Here is a 14,167-nt window from a genome sequence, read left to right as displayed (position 1 = left end):
TTTGGGATGAGTGAGGGTGGCCAGTATGGGCCCATACCCATAGCAATAAAGATGAGTTGTTTGTAGATTTGCAAATGGAATGGAGCAAGATCCCTCAGGATGTCTTGATGGCTTGCTGCGGTGTGGTGGCAGCAATTAAAGCAAGAGATCATGCTACAAAATACTAAGTTATGGCATTGTAAACAATGAATTACTCTCTATGTTGTGATCAATAAATACTATATGCAAAACTTGTGGCAGCCAGTTTTCTTTAATTAAATTACTATATCTATATTCTAAAGCATTTTGGTTAAAATTAAGGTCTTACATGATGACAACTTCATGGACTTTCAATTCATCACCAGGAAGATGGCATCACAACAACCATGGAAAAGACGGTCCAGCTCAAAAGGGTAAAATCCCAAATATTTTATTTAGATATCCATAAAATAGTATACTGAGTTTAAGAACTTTTCGTTCGAAACGCGTACAGTGTCTCCTCAACCTTCTCTTCGGTTTTCCGGTCAGGTATATGCATTTTTTGTATTTTGTATACCTATTTTATAGATATCTAAATAAAATATTTGGGATTGTACCCTTTTGAGCTGGACCGTCTTTTCAGTATTTTGTCTACTGCCTGACAGAGCTGTGGCCCATGCTTGAAAGCAACATGGAAGTACAAAGGGTGAGCTGAACACCTGTTTTTTTTTCTATTACAACAATCAGACAGAAGTAATCACACTTTTAATAAAAATTCACTGGTGGGCGGCGCTTGCGTAGATTGAGATCATCGCTTTGCTGATAGATGCTACTGCGCATGTGCCGCCGCTGCAATTTTGTTGGAGCAAAGAAAAAAAAATGTCCACAGCAAAATGGCAGTGGCGCATGCACAGTAGTATCTGTAGGCAAGCGATAGATGCCACTGCACATGTGCCACTGCCAAAGCCATTTTGCTGGAGTTAAGATTTGTTTTTAAAGATCACAATATTAACTGAGCAAGCGCAGTATTTAAAATAGGTGACAGGTGACTGAAGGTTCAGTGACCCTGTTATTTATTTCAAACATTTTTATTGGATTTTAGTAAATAACAAGGGTTGGGAAAAGGGGAGGGAAAGAAGGGAAAGAAAGGGAATTAACAAAGGGAAAAGGGTGGGAAAGAGGATTAAGGGAATAAAAAGTAGAGAACTCAAGTCTTTTTAACAATGCCATACAAGTACATGAATACATGATTTCTTCACTCCAAGCTGGTTGGCTATTGCAGATTCAGTCTTCCCAGCCTGGTGCAGGGCTACAATTTTGTTTCTGGTGTCCTTTGACAGCTCTTTGGTCTTCACCATAGTGGAGTTTGGAGTCAGACTGTTTGAGGGTGTGCACAGGTGTCTTTTTATACTGATAACAAGTTTAAACAGGTGCCATTACTACAGGTAATGAGTGGAGGAAAGAGGAGACTCTTAAAGAAGAAGTTACAGGTCTGTGAGAGCCAGAAATCTTGATTGCGTGTTTCTGACCAAATACTTATTTTCCACCATAATATGCAAATAAAATGAAAAAAAAAACAGACAATGTGATTTTCTGGATTTTTTTTTCTCAGTTTGTCTCCCATAGTTGAGGTCTACCTATGATGTAAATTACAGACGCCTCTCATCTTTTTAAGTGGTGGAACTTGCACTATTGCTGACTGACTAAATACTTTTTTTCCCCACTGTACATAAGTAATGTATCAAAACCCATACAATGCACATATATATGAAGCCAAGTTAGCGAATTCAAACCGCACCAAGTATAATTAAGTGTTACAGAATTTAGTGTTCCAAACCATCCATTTGTTGGAATATCTGATTAATCCATCATTAACGGTTGCAAATCTCTTTTCTATGGAACTATGCTGATGAAGTCTGTCCAAAATTTCACAAAATAATGGTGGGTCAGATTTTTTCCACCAGTAAGCAATTGTATTCTTTACTACTAGAAAGATATGTATGATAACAAATTTAACTGACGGGTCAACAAGTTCCAAGTCTAGAGACAGCAAAGCTCTTTGGGGAGTGATTTTGAAATTTTGGAAAAAGGAATTGATATGCAGTGACACTCTGTTCCAAAGATCTTTAATCTTCGGGCAGCCCCAGAACAGGTGAAAAAGGTTTCCTTGTTGACCACAGTTCCTCCAACAAAGGGGAGAATGCTCCTGGTTTATATGCGATAATCTAAGAGGGGTGAAATACCACCTGGTTAGAATCTTGAAATATGATTCATGAAGAGTCATTGAAATATTAGACTGGTAGGTATATTTGATGGCGCTATCCCATTGCCCATCTTCTATGGCCACATTCAATTCAGACTCCCACCTCCTCATGTATGCATTTTTGGAGCTAACCACATCACCATTGAAGAAGTTATATAAATTTTTTAAACTCCAAATATTTTTGTTATTAGCATTGCACAGCAATGATACCAATATCTCCAGGTTAATATTTTTGATTTTTTTAAGTTTCTGAATGTACTCCTTTAGGATTAAAAAGGGCACTAATTCAGAAGATGGCAAGTTATATTTAGATTTAACATTACTAAAGGTGAGAAATTCGTCTCCCTCGTAGAGGCTTCCAACTCTTTTAATATCTGAACTAAGCCAAGACTCCGGCAGAGGAATGTTGTATACAGAGACAAGTAGGTGTAAAGGGAATTTCCTGAATTGGACCCGATTGTTGTACATTTTTGAAGGCTTTAAGAATATTCTCCATGCAAGTATGATTGACTTAAAAATTGGGTGGGATGAGATCAGCCTCGGGTAATGGAATATAAAATTAAAGAAATGCTCTTTTGCTGATACATGTCTACCCACATCATCTTCCAAGTCAGTCCAGGCAGGTCGAATCTTGTCACAAAACCAGAACCAGCTTTGTTTGATTAAGAGCGCCTGATAATACGCATGTATATTTGGCAAACCTGAGCCTCCATTACGTTTGTTTTTATACAGTAAGTCTCTCGAGATTCTAGCCTTTTTCCCTCCCAAAATAAAAGAATTAATCAAATTTTGAATCTTATTGATGAATTTATGAGGGATGGTCAAAGGCAAAGCCCTAAAGAAGTAGAGAATCTTCGGCAAAGTAATAGTTTTAATAGTCAATATTCTTCCAAATAAAGAAAGAGCTAGTCGAGCATGGAAAGAAGTGTTGAGAGAGACAATCCTGAGGATCTCATTCAAGTTTGTTTTAATAATATTCGGTAGATTACTAGTTATAGTTATCCCCAGGTATTTTACCCCTTTTTCCTCCCAGGTGAACTCATTCTCCTTCCTAAGCTCTTCAATCTCCAGGTTGTCCAAATTAAAAGTCAGATAATTAGATTTATTTTTGTTGACCTTAAAATAGGAGGCCTTAGTAAAGAGCTCCAATTCCAAAGTCAATGCAGCGATGGATTTTCCAGGATCGAGTAGAGTCAAAAACAGGTCATCCGCAAATAAACCAATTTTATACTTACGATGTTGAGTTCTAAAACCCTGAATATCAGTATTAGATCTGATTCTCTCAGCAAGGGGTTCAATAGCCAGGACAAACAGAAGAGGTGACAAAGGGCAGCCCTGCCTTGTGCCATTAGAAATGGCAAATTTTACAGACAGGAAATTATTGGCGTATATTCTTGCACTGGGCGCCGAATAAAGTGCAAAAATTGAAGACAGAAACCTATGGTCGAAACCGAATTTTTCAAGGGTGGCTTTGAGATATGACCAATTCAGCCTGTCAAATGCTTTTTCAGCGTCCAGTGTCAGAAAAACCGCTTGAGAGCCAGATAACTCAATTTTATTTATCAGATTTATCACTCTCCTTGTCCCATCCGAAGCCTGACGCCCCTTTATGAAGCCGATCTGATCATCTGAAAGTAGAGATGGTAAGATATTCTTTAAACGGTCTGCTAAAATTTTAGAGTAAATTTTGACATCGCTATTGATCAATGATTTTGGCCTATAACTCCGAATCCTCTCAGGATCTCCCCCCCCTTGGGAATCATGATAATTGTCGCTTCCAACATTTCTTTTGGGAATGAGCCCCGAGAGGATGCAGCTTCAAAGACCGACACCAAATGGGGAGCGAGAAGACCTGAAAATGACCTAAAATATTAATTAGAAAAACCATCTGGTCCTGGAGCTTTCTGGGTCTTGAGTCTGTTAATGGTGTCAATCACTTCTTTTTCATTAAAAGAGCCATTAACAAAGTCAAGATCTGCCGAGGATATCTTGGGCAAATTAATGCTAGAAAGAAAAGCATTAATAGATCCTGTGTCCACACTGGGAGTACTAGGGTCTTCCTTTAAGTTGTACAAATTATGAAAGAACTCTGCAAAGGAGTTGACTATATCCTTAGGGTGTATTAGGGTTTTACCTGCAGGTGTAATAATTTTGTTAATTCTCCTATTGATTCTCTCCTTCTTTAATCTAGCCATCATGAATTTAGTAGGTCTATTAAGGGATGTGTAAAACTTGAATTTAGAGGCCCTAATCATAGCGTTGTATTCCAGTGTAATTTCAGACCTCAGTTTTTGCCTAAGTCCCAAAATCTCCGCTTGGATAGTGGAGGAAGGAGTTTATAAACTGATCTGTTGTTGTTCTTTCTTACTGATTTGGGCCTGAAGATTAATGATATTTTCTCTACTTTTCTTCTTATTTCTGGATGCAATCTGAATAAGGCCACCTCTGATAACTGCCTTATGCGCGTTCCATAAAGTGAAAGCGTCTATTTCGGGGGAAGCATTCTCTCTAAAATAATTAGTAATTAGGTCCTCAATTTCCTGCCTGTATTCTGGAGTCTTAAGTAAATTTGGATTATATTTCCAAAGGTGTGTATTTTCGGAAATCGGGCCTAAAGAGAAATCTGCCAAAACAGGGCAATGATCTGATAACGTTTTTTTGAGGAACTTAAAGCTCTTAAATTTGCTCAACGTAAAGACATTCGTAAGGATTAAGTCAATGCGTGAGGCTGTGCCATGGACATCCGAGTGATGTGAGTATTCTCGAGAGGAAGTATTCAGACACCTAAAAACATCAAAAAGCTCATTTTGTTTTAGCCATTTATTCAGCACCGGAGCTTTGTAACGGACTGTAGAGGATGAGTCAATTGTACTGTCAGGAATGATGTTAAAATCACCCAACAAAATGATGTCTCCTGATTTAACCTCATTAACTTTTTTTAGTAACTTATTCAGAAAGGAGATGTGGTTTTTGTTTGGAGCATAAATGTTCACTACTGTGCAAGGCAAATTATTTAATACACAGATGAGAATATGAAATCTGCCCAATGGGTCTGCTACCTCATTGACCAATTGAAATGGGACAGTGCCACCGATCATTGTAATCACTCCTGCCTTCTTTGATGGAGAAAGTGCTTTAAACAAGTGTGGAAAAGATTTATGTTTAAAAGTCGGTTGGTTATCCTTCGCCAGCTTGACTTCTTGCAGGCATATAAATTCAGCATGTGTACCGGAAATTTCTTTCAGTAAAGCATATCTTTTATTGGGACTGTTAAGACCCCTAACATTGTATGATAGAATTTTCATTAAGTACAATGAAAGGGAAAGAAAACGAGTAAAAAAGTAATCAAGCAGTCAAGCAACAATTGGCCTAACAAGGCCTATTAAACAAAAGTGAAGACTGTAAGAGTCCTCCTGGCGGACTTCCAAAATTGGAGTCTCACCTATTTGCGGGGTAAAAAAATTAAAAATTGTGGCAAAGTTCCCCCATGGATCCCCACTAGTTTAAGTATGTAAGCAAACATACATAGATTATGAACAATTGTTTCAATCTCTGTCCTTAAACGCAGGTTCTTCTAGAAGGAATTTTACAAATCTGGAACCTTCCTGAGCTGTATTAATTATGTGGTTTCTATTATTGTACCAAACTAACAGCTTTGTTGGAAAACCCCAACGGTAAGGCACTTTAAGGTCTCTTAGTTTGGCAGTAACATCTCTAAAAACTCTCCTGGCATCCATCGTCTCCTTCGAAAAATCCGAGAAGATTTTGATGTCTCTGTAAGGTTCTGGAAAAGAGCCTTTTTCTCTGATATTTTGTAAAATCCTCTCTTTGGCTTCAAAAAAGTGAATGCGTAGTATTGTGTCCCTAGGTTTATCTTGAGATAAACCCTTGGGACGAGGAAGACGATGAATCCTGTCAATATTTAACTCCAAATCTGAAAGTGACGGTACTGCCTTTTTAAACATATCTTTTGCGTATCCAAAAAGTTCATTCTGGGATACACTTTCAGGGATCCCCCTAATCTTCAGGTTATTTCTCCTGTTGCGGTCCTCTAAATCGGTTAACTTTGATTTAAGAGTGCTGATTTCTGCCTGTAGTAATGAGTTTTGTTTAGAAAGAAATCCTGTATTTTTTTCCATTGCCTCTACCCTATTCTCAACTTTATCAAGTCTCCTGTTTATTGCATCACACGTATCTTTAAGGGTTTCGTTCTGTGCCTCGAAACCTAATCTGATGGAATCGTTGAAAGCTTTAAAAAGGTTGGCCATAAAACCCTCCGTGGTCTGCTTAGAGGAACCCACAAATTCCTCATAATTAATAGCAGGGTGTGGAGTTACTGTTGGAAGAGAGAGTTCTGTGTGTATTCTTTTAGCTCTCTGCCTATCTGGACTTACATTAGGGGAATAGTCATCAGAAGGGCAGTCCGAGTCTTCTGCGGTCGAATGTGTCCTATTATCTTTATTTTCCGGGCCCCCCCTCTTAGCTGATTTTGTTATGTCCATTTCTTCAGTCACATCAAAATTTTCCCCAAGAGCTGTGATGGGGGTCTCCCTCTGATTACCACCAGCTAACTGAGATGAGGAGGGGGTCACCTTGGAAATGGCTCCCCCTTTAGCAACATTGCTATAAGTTGTGGAGAGGGATTTTTTTGCAGGGTCACTTTTGGGAGGGTCTTTCTTTAAAGGGGACCTTGACTTCACTGGACTTACCAAATTAGCAACATCCCCCCAAGATTTTGAGCTGTATTGGGATGTGAGTCTACCCTTCTGTGATTTATAGCTTGATTTCCCTTCTGTGAACATGATTTAACTTTTGTGAGGTATAAAAGATGCCAGCAAATAAAATCTACGTGAAATGCAGAATATAGCCACTCCTCTGAGAAGGAGGAGGTATATAAACTAATAATAGTAACAAATTACACACACTATTTATAGCTGTAGTAATATTGCACCCTGGACCCCTATCAGTTCAGCAGGTTTTGTAAAAATAAGACCGGTTCGACAGGAATATCTAGTTGTCAGATTGACACATGTTTTGGAGACCAAGTTCAATAAAAAAGTTGCATAATTAGAAAGGAGTCACATCTCCAAGGAAGCATTGTACAAGGGAAATTTTCAAGTTTCAAAGTGTTGCTTACGAATGTAGTTTGCAAATACAGCAGCACCGCACTTAACAAACCAATCTCTTGAAGACTGTAAGTGATAGCCGTCAGTCACCACCTATGTCCCTTTGAATTATAAACTGCAGCACTAGTAACAACGTGTCTGACCCACCAGAGATTCCCTTAAACAGGGTCCTCTGCTACAACACAGGAACAATACAGGTGCGTCTGATGTGGCTGGGGGTGTATCATCTCAGACAGTTCCGGGTAACCCCCCGTCACTCTCCAGATATATGTCAGCTCCCGCTATTCTGCTCTGTAAGATGAGCGCAGCCTCAGTAGTACAGGAGCAGGTAGGAGCAGGCGTGGCACCAGGTATTTCCCTCAGACTGACTTCACAGCTGAGGCTGGGCGGCAATAGAAAGCAGAGATAGGCCGGGACTACTTTCAACAATCAGCTGGTATGTATGTCTCTCCAGCCCACTCTCAGTCTACGTTAGCACCGGATGTCACTCTTCCTCATGCAGACCGCAGGTTCAACAATGCAGGAGCCGGTGTAGCTCCCCAGAGAGTTCCTCCCAGACCAGGTCACAGCAATCTTAAGGTGTCAATCAGCTGTAGCAGGGAAGCTAGTGAGGGGCTACGAGAGCAGCCTGGTCAACTTTTGCCAGTCAGCTAACATACACTTCACTTCAGTCTGCTCTCAGAGCTAGACCACGCACAGTGTCACTGTTCATAAAGTGGGCCACATCAAGTACAGTATAGTGACCAGCACAACTCCCTTGGGGACTCCCTCGAGCCTGGACCTAGCAGTCTCAGAACAACTGTCCTCCAGGCTCACGTCTCAGCGGCAAAGCAGTCAGGATATGAGCAATGCTGGAGTCTCCATTGCACCCAGTTACACTCCTGAGACCAGGGCCACCACTGCAATAGTATAACAGTGCAAAGCAGGGTGGACGGCTGGAACTTCTTTTCCCAAACAGCTGAGTGAAGTGTAGCTATGACCTTCTCTGCACCATCAGCCCCTGCCAGCAAATCTTCAGTGTGTCTCACCTCCAAGCAGCAGCACAGGCACCAAATCAATCTGGGGGGCACTTCTTGGTAATCCAGAGGTATTTCAAAGTGGTCTTCCAGGTAAAAATCCTGTATCAGGCTTTCAAGCCAGGGCAGTGAGAGGACAAAGAAAGTGAGAGATCCCTCCGCCTCCTCTCCACTCCTTCCCAGTCACAGCATGTAAAAGGCTGAAAAAATGGGTTTCCCTCACCCAAAATAATCAATCCTGGTGTCAAAATGTTGAGACCAGCTTCAGGAAGGTGATCCAATAAAATTTGGACAGGAACAAAATTCCTCTAATAAACTTAGTGTCGCTTTGTGTGGATCCATGCAGGAGCTTTGAGCTCTTGCTGCTCACATTGGCAGAGCTCAAGCCACACCCCCAGTGACCCTGTTATTTAAGCCAGAATGATGACAATGTAGCCAGAGCACCAAATAAAAGACCCACCCACCGGCCCACCCCGAAGCACGAGCATCTCATAAACTGAAAACTTCTAACACAGATTAAACAACAACCACAAAATGGATTTCTTCAACCCAGATAAAATTTTTGCACTGTTCTTAACCCCTTCACTACCAATGGTGGTTTGCACGTTAACTCCCGGGCCAATTTTTACAATTCTGACCACTGTCCCTTTATGAGGTAATAACTCTGAAATGCTTCCATGGATCTCGGTGATTCTGACAATGTTTTCTCGTGACATATCATACTTCATGTTAGTGGTAAAATTTAATTCAAATAACTTGTGTTTATTTGTGAAAAAAACAGAAATTTGGCAATTTTCCAACTTTTAATTTTTATGCCCTTAAATTACAGAGATACGGCACACAAAAAACTTAATAAGTAACATTTCCCACATGTTTACTTTACATCAGCACAATTTTGGAACCAAAATTTTTTTTTGTTAGGAAGTTATAAGGGTTAAAGGTTGACCAGCGATTTCTCATTTTTGCAACACCATTTTATTTTTACTGATCACATCACATTTGAAGCCACTTTGAGGGGTCTATATGATAGAAAATACCCAAAAGTGACACCATTCTAAAAACTGCACCCCTTAAGGTGCTCAAAACCACATTCAAGAAGTTTATTAACCCTTCAGGTGCTTCACAGGAATTTTTTGAATATTTGAAAAAAATGAACATTTAACTTTTTTTCACAAAAAAAATAATTCAGGTTTAATTTTTTTTATTTTACCAAGGGTAACAGGAGAAATTGGACTGCAAAAGTTATTGTGCAATTTATCCTGAGTACGCTGATACCTGATATGTGGGGGGGAACCACTGTTTGGGTGCATGGCAGAGCTCAGAAGGGAAGGAGCACCGTTTGACTTTTTCAATGCAAAATTGTCTGGAATTCAGATTGGACGCCATGTCACGTTTGGAGAGCCCCTCATGTACCTAAACAGTGGAAACCCCCCACAAGTGACCCCATTTTGGAAACTAGACCCCCCAAGTAACTTATCTAGATATGTGGTGAGAACTTTGAACCCACAAGGGCTTCACAGAAGTTTATAACGTACAGCAGTACAATTGAAAAATCACATTTTTTCCACAAAAATGATCTTTTCACCCCCAATTTTTATTTTCCCAAAGGTAACAGGACCCTAAAAATTATTGTGCAATTTGTCCTGAGTACGCTGATACCCCATATGTGGATGTAAATGACTATTTGGGCGCATGGCAGAGCTCGGAAGGGAAGCAGCATCATTTGACTTTTTTGGCAGGAATTGAGATCGGACACCATGTCGCGTTTGGAAAGCCCCTGATGTACCAAAACAGTGGAAACTCCCTGTAATACTATTGTAGGAACTCGAGGATTCTGATAGCGTGGGGCAATGATCAGACAGAAGCGAGTTACTTTAGTGCAAATAGTGTATTTTTATAACAGCAGTGACACCCAAACACAATATGCTGATAACCTGAAATGAGACAAGTCCAAAAGCTATATAGCCATTCAGTAAAGTTCCTAAGACAGAGTCCTCATAAACATGTGATCCAAAGGTGAGTGTAACACTCAGGTGATGTGGCACAGTTCACAACGTAGTGATGCAGAGAGAGTCCAATCCAGGTATGTAGGAAGCACAGGGAAGTCCAGAACAAGTAGGTAAATCCAGATGAGCAAAAGCACAGGACAGTCCAAAAGCTGATTTACAAGTTGATCCCAGGAGCGGCGTGAACACAGGTGAGTCCAGGAACAGGTTCACATTAAAGCATACGGTTGGTGACAGTTCCGACTGCTCTCATTGGGGAGAGTGAAGGGTTAAGAACAACACATAGTTCAGGAACACAGTTCTTACCAGATAAAGTGAACCAAGGGTTAAGTTCCATAGATGAGTGCAGCTTTCCCTACAGAGAACAGGGAATGTCCAGAGCCACAGCAGAAGCACACTAAGAAACAAACAGCACAGCTGAAGGAAGCAGAATACTCCAGCAAGGAAGACAGCACCTGAGCCGGGTTTTATACAAATGAACAGGAAGTAGGGCACACAAGAACAGCAACCTCCATTTTGACAAAGGGCAAATTCATTCACAAGGTGATTTAGAAAACCCGGAATACTGACACCCCCCACAAATGACACCATTTTGGAAACTAGACCCCCCAAGGAACTTATCTAGATGTGTGGTGAGAACTTTGAACCCCAAAGGGCTTCACAGAAGTTTATAATGTACAGCAGTACAATTAAAAAATCACATTTTTTCCACAAAAATGATCTTTTCACCCCCAAATTTTAATTTCCCAAAGGTAACAGGACCCTAAAAATTATTGTGCAATTTGTCCTGAGTACGCTGATACCCCATATGTTGGTGTAAACGACTATTTGGGCACATGGCAGAGCTCGGAAGGGAAGCAGCGCCATTTGACGTTTTTGGCTGGAATTGAGATCGGACGCCATGTCGCGTTTGGAAAGCCCCTGATGTACCAAAACAGCGGAAAACCCCCACAAATGACACCATTTTGGAAACTAGACCCCCCAAGGAACTTATCTAGATGTGTGGTGAGCACTTTGAACCCCCCAGTGCTTCACAGAAGTTTATAATGCCCGGGCGTGAAAATAAAAAAATCATATTTTTTTTCCACAAGAAAGATATTTTTGCCCCCAATTTATTTTCCCAAGGGTACTCGGTGAAATTGGACCCCAAAAGTTGGGGTCCAATTTGTCCTGAGTACGCTGATACCTCGTATATGGGAGAAAACTACTGTATGGGCACACGCCGGGGCTCGGAAGGGAAGTAATGACGTTTTGGAATGAAGACTTTGATGGAATGGTCTGCGGATGTCATGTTGCCTTTAGAGAGCCTCTGATGTACCTAAACAGTGGAACCCCCCACAATTGACACCATTTTGGAAACTAGACCCCCTAAGGAACTGATCTAGATGTGTGGTGAGCACTTTGAACCCCCAAGGGCTTCACAGAAGTTTATAATGCCCGGGAGTGAAAATAAAAAAATCGTATTTTTTCCACAAACATGATCATTTAGTCCCCAATGTTTTTATTTTCCCAAGGGTACCAGGAGAAATTGGACCCCAAAAGTTGTTGTCCAATTTGTATTGAGTACGCCGATACCTCATATGTGGGAGAAAACAACTGTATGGGCACACGTCGGGGCTCGGAAGGGAAGTAGTGACGTTTTGGAATGCAGACTTTGATGGAATGGTCTGCGGGTGTCATGTTGCCTTTGGAGAGCCCCTGATGTACCTAAACAGTGGAAACCCCCCACAAATGAAACTATTTTGGAAACTGGACCCCCTAAGGAACTTATCTAGATGTGTGGTGAGCACTTTGAACCCCCCAGTGCTTCACAGAAGTTTATAATGCCCGGGCGTAAAAATAAAAAAATCATATTTTTTTTCCACAAAAAATATATTTTTGCCCCCAATTTATTTTCCCAAGGGTACCAGGAGAAATTGGACCCCAAAAGTTGTTGTCCAATTTGTCCTGAGAACGCTGATACCTCATATATGGGAGAAAAGTACTGTATGGGCACACGTCGGGGCTCGGAAGGGAAGTAGTGACGTTTTGGAATGCAGACTTTGATGGAATGGTCTGCGGGTGTCATGTTGCCTTTGGAGAGCCCCTGATGTGCCCAAACAGTGGAAACCTCCCCTGCGAAACTTGCGGTACTCTAAATAGGACTGTCCTTTTGCTCAACTCCCAGCTGGCATGCCTTCCAGCTGGAGAAGGATTTGCAATGTTTCTATCGAACTGTCAGACTCAGAGGTGTAGCTAGGGGTTCAGCTCGGGGGGGGGGGCGAAACATCTGAGTGGGCCCCTAACAGGAGGACATATTATTGGTGCAACCTGCGCAACCGCACATGGGCGCAAGAGGTAAGGGAGCCCATATCTACCTCCAAAGAAGGTGCAATTTTGCATTTTTAGGAGCTCTTGGGCTGCAAAGGGCCCATATATAGTTCTTGCACAGGGGCCTTTTCTGTCTGTGTCTCCTTGTGGCCCCTAACTAGGTAATCATGATCATAGCTATGGTGGTATAGGGGAATCTCAGGAGATGACCGCCCTGTTTTTGAAAATAAATCTCTATACAAAGACTAGCACTGATATTACCGCCATATGGTGACACATACTGGTAGATACCAGTCCTACAGAGCATATAAGAGATTACAGTACAGTTATAGATGGTGACTTACAGCTGACATTCTTTCTGATGGAATCATTCACTTTTCCCATCTTTTCCATCTGGCCCAGACCAACATGACAACTCCTCCAGCCAGGACTCGGCTGCAGAAATGACAACAAAGACACATCTGACTTCTCACATTTCCAGCACCGTTCACATGTAGAATCATAATCCTCATGTCCAACCCCCTGCTCAGTGCAGGATTCACTAAACCATCTTAGACAGATGTCTGTTCAGTCTCTGTTTGAAGACCTCCATTGAAGGAGAACTCACCAACTCTCATGGCCACTCATTGATCACCCTCACTGTCAAAAAGTTTTTTCTAATATCTAATCTGTATCTTCTCCCTTTTAGTTACATCCCATTGCTTCTTGTGTTTCCATGTGCAAATGTATTCCCAACCTGCCCAAACGCTCCATCCTGCTGATACCCCAATACTGAGCCTCAGCTGCGTATATATCCCTATTACTGCACTTGCTGTGCGGTACAAAACAGAGCTCCTCTTAGTGCCTCACATAGTAATGCCACCACCATGCCCCTAAGGCTAGTTTCACACTTGCGCCGTTTTGCGCAGCATTTCGAGCGCACATGAAACGCATGCAAAAAACACTTGCAAACGCTTGTTAACACTGCGATTTTTCGTCGCATCATTGTGCGCATTACGACAAAAAACGCAGTGTTTGTATGCGTTTTCAAGCGTTTTTCCATGAGTTTGCATTTTTTATGAGCATGGGTTGTCTAGGTGTCACATTTCACAGGAGGAAAATCCTTGAAAAATTCTTGCAACAAACTCCAACAATGGGACAGCAGTGGGCTTGTGTTATGGAAATTCTTTATATAGACCCTGTTTACACCTGAAATCTTCACATTTGCTTGCATTTTCCTTTGTGAAACATGGATCTGCGCTGGAAGAGTTTTCACTTCAACTTGGATCTGGACATCAGGATGGCTTAGGCTTATGCAGTTGCTTGCCATCAACAAAGGGAGAGAGAGAGACAGCGAAGACGGCAGCGGCGGCGTTTGTGGATACATCCCATTATTGAACTCCGGGAGAGCCGCGGAGCGTACCACACCCTCTACAGCGAGATCAAGGCAAACCCAGAGAAATTTACCGATTATACCCAGATGTCCCAACAAAGCTTCAGTGATTTGCT

This window comes from Dendrobates tinctorius, unplaced genomic scaffold (genome assembly GCF_039654945.1).
Source record: "Dendrobates tinctorius isolate UK_male_01 unplaced genomic scaffold, ASM3965494v1 ptg000046l, whole genome shotgun sequence".
Classification (NCBI taxonomy): domain Eukaryota; kingdom Metazoa; phylum Chordata; class Amphibia; order Anura; family Dendrobatidae; genus Dendrobates; species Dendrobates tinctorius.
Note: the sequence above shows the minus strand (reverse complement) of the source record.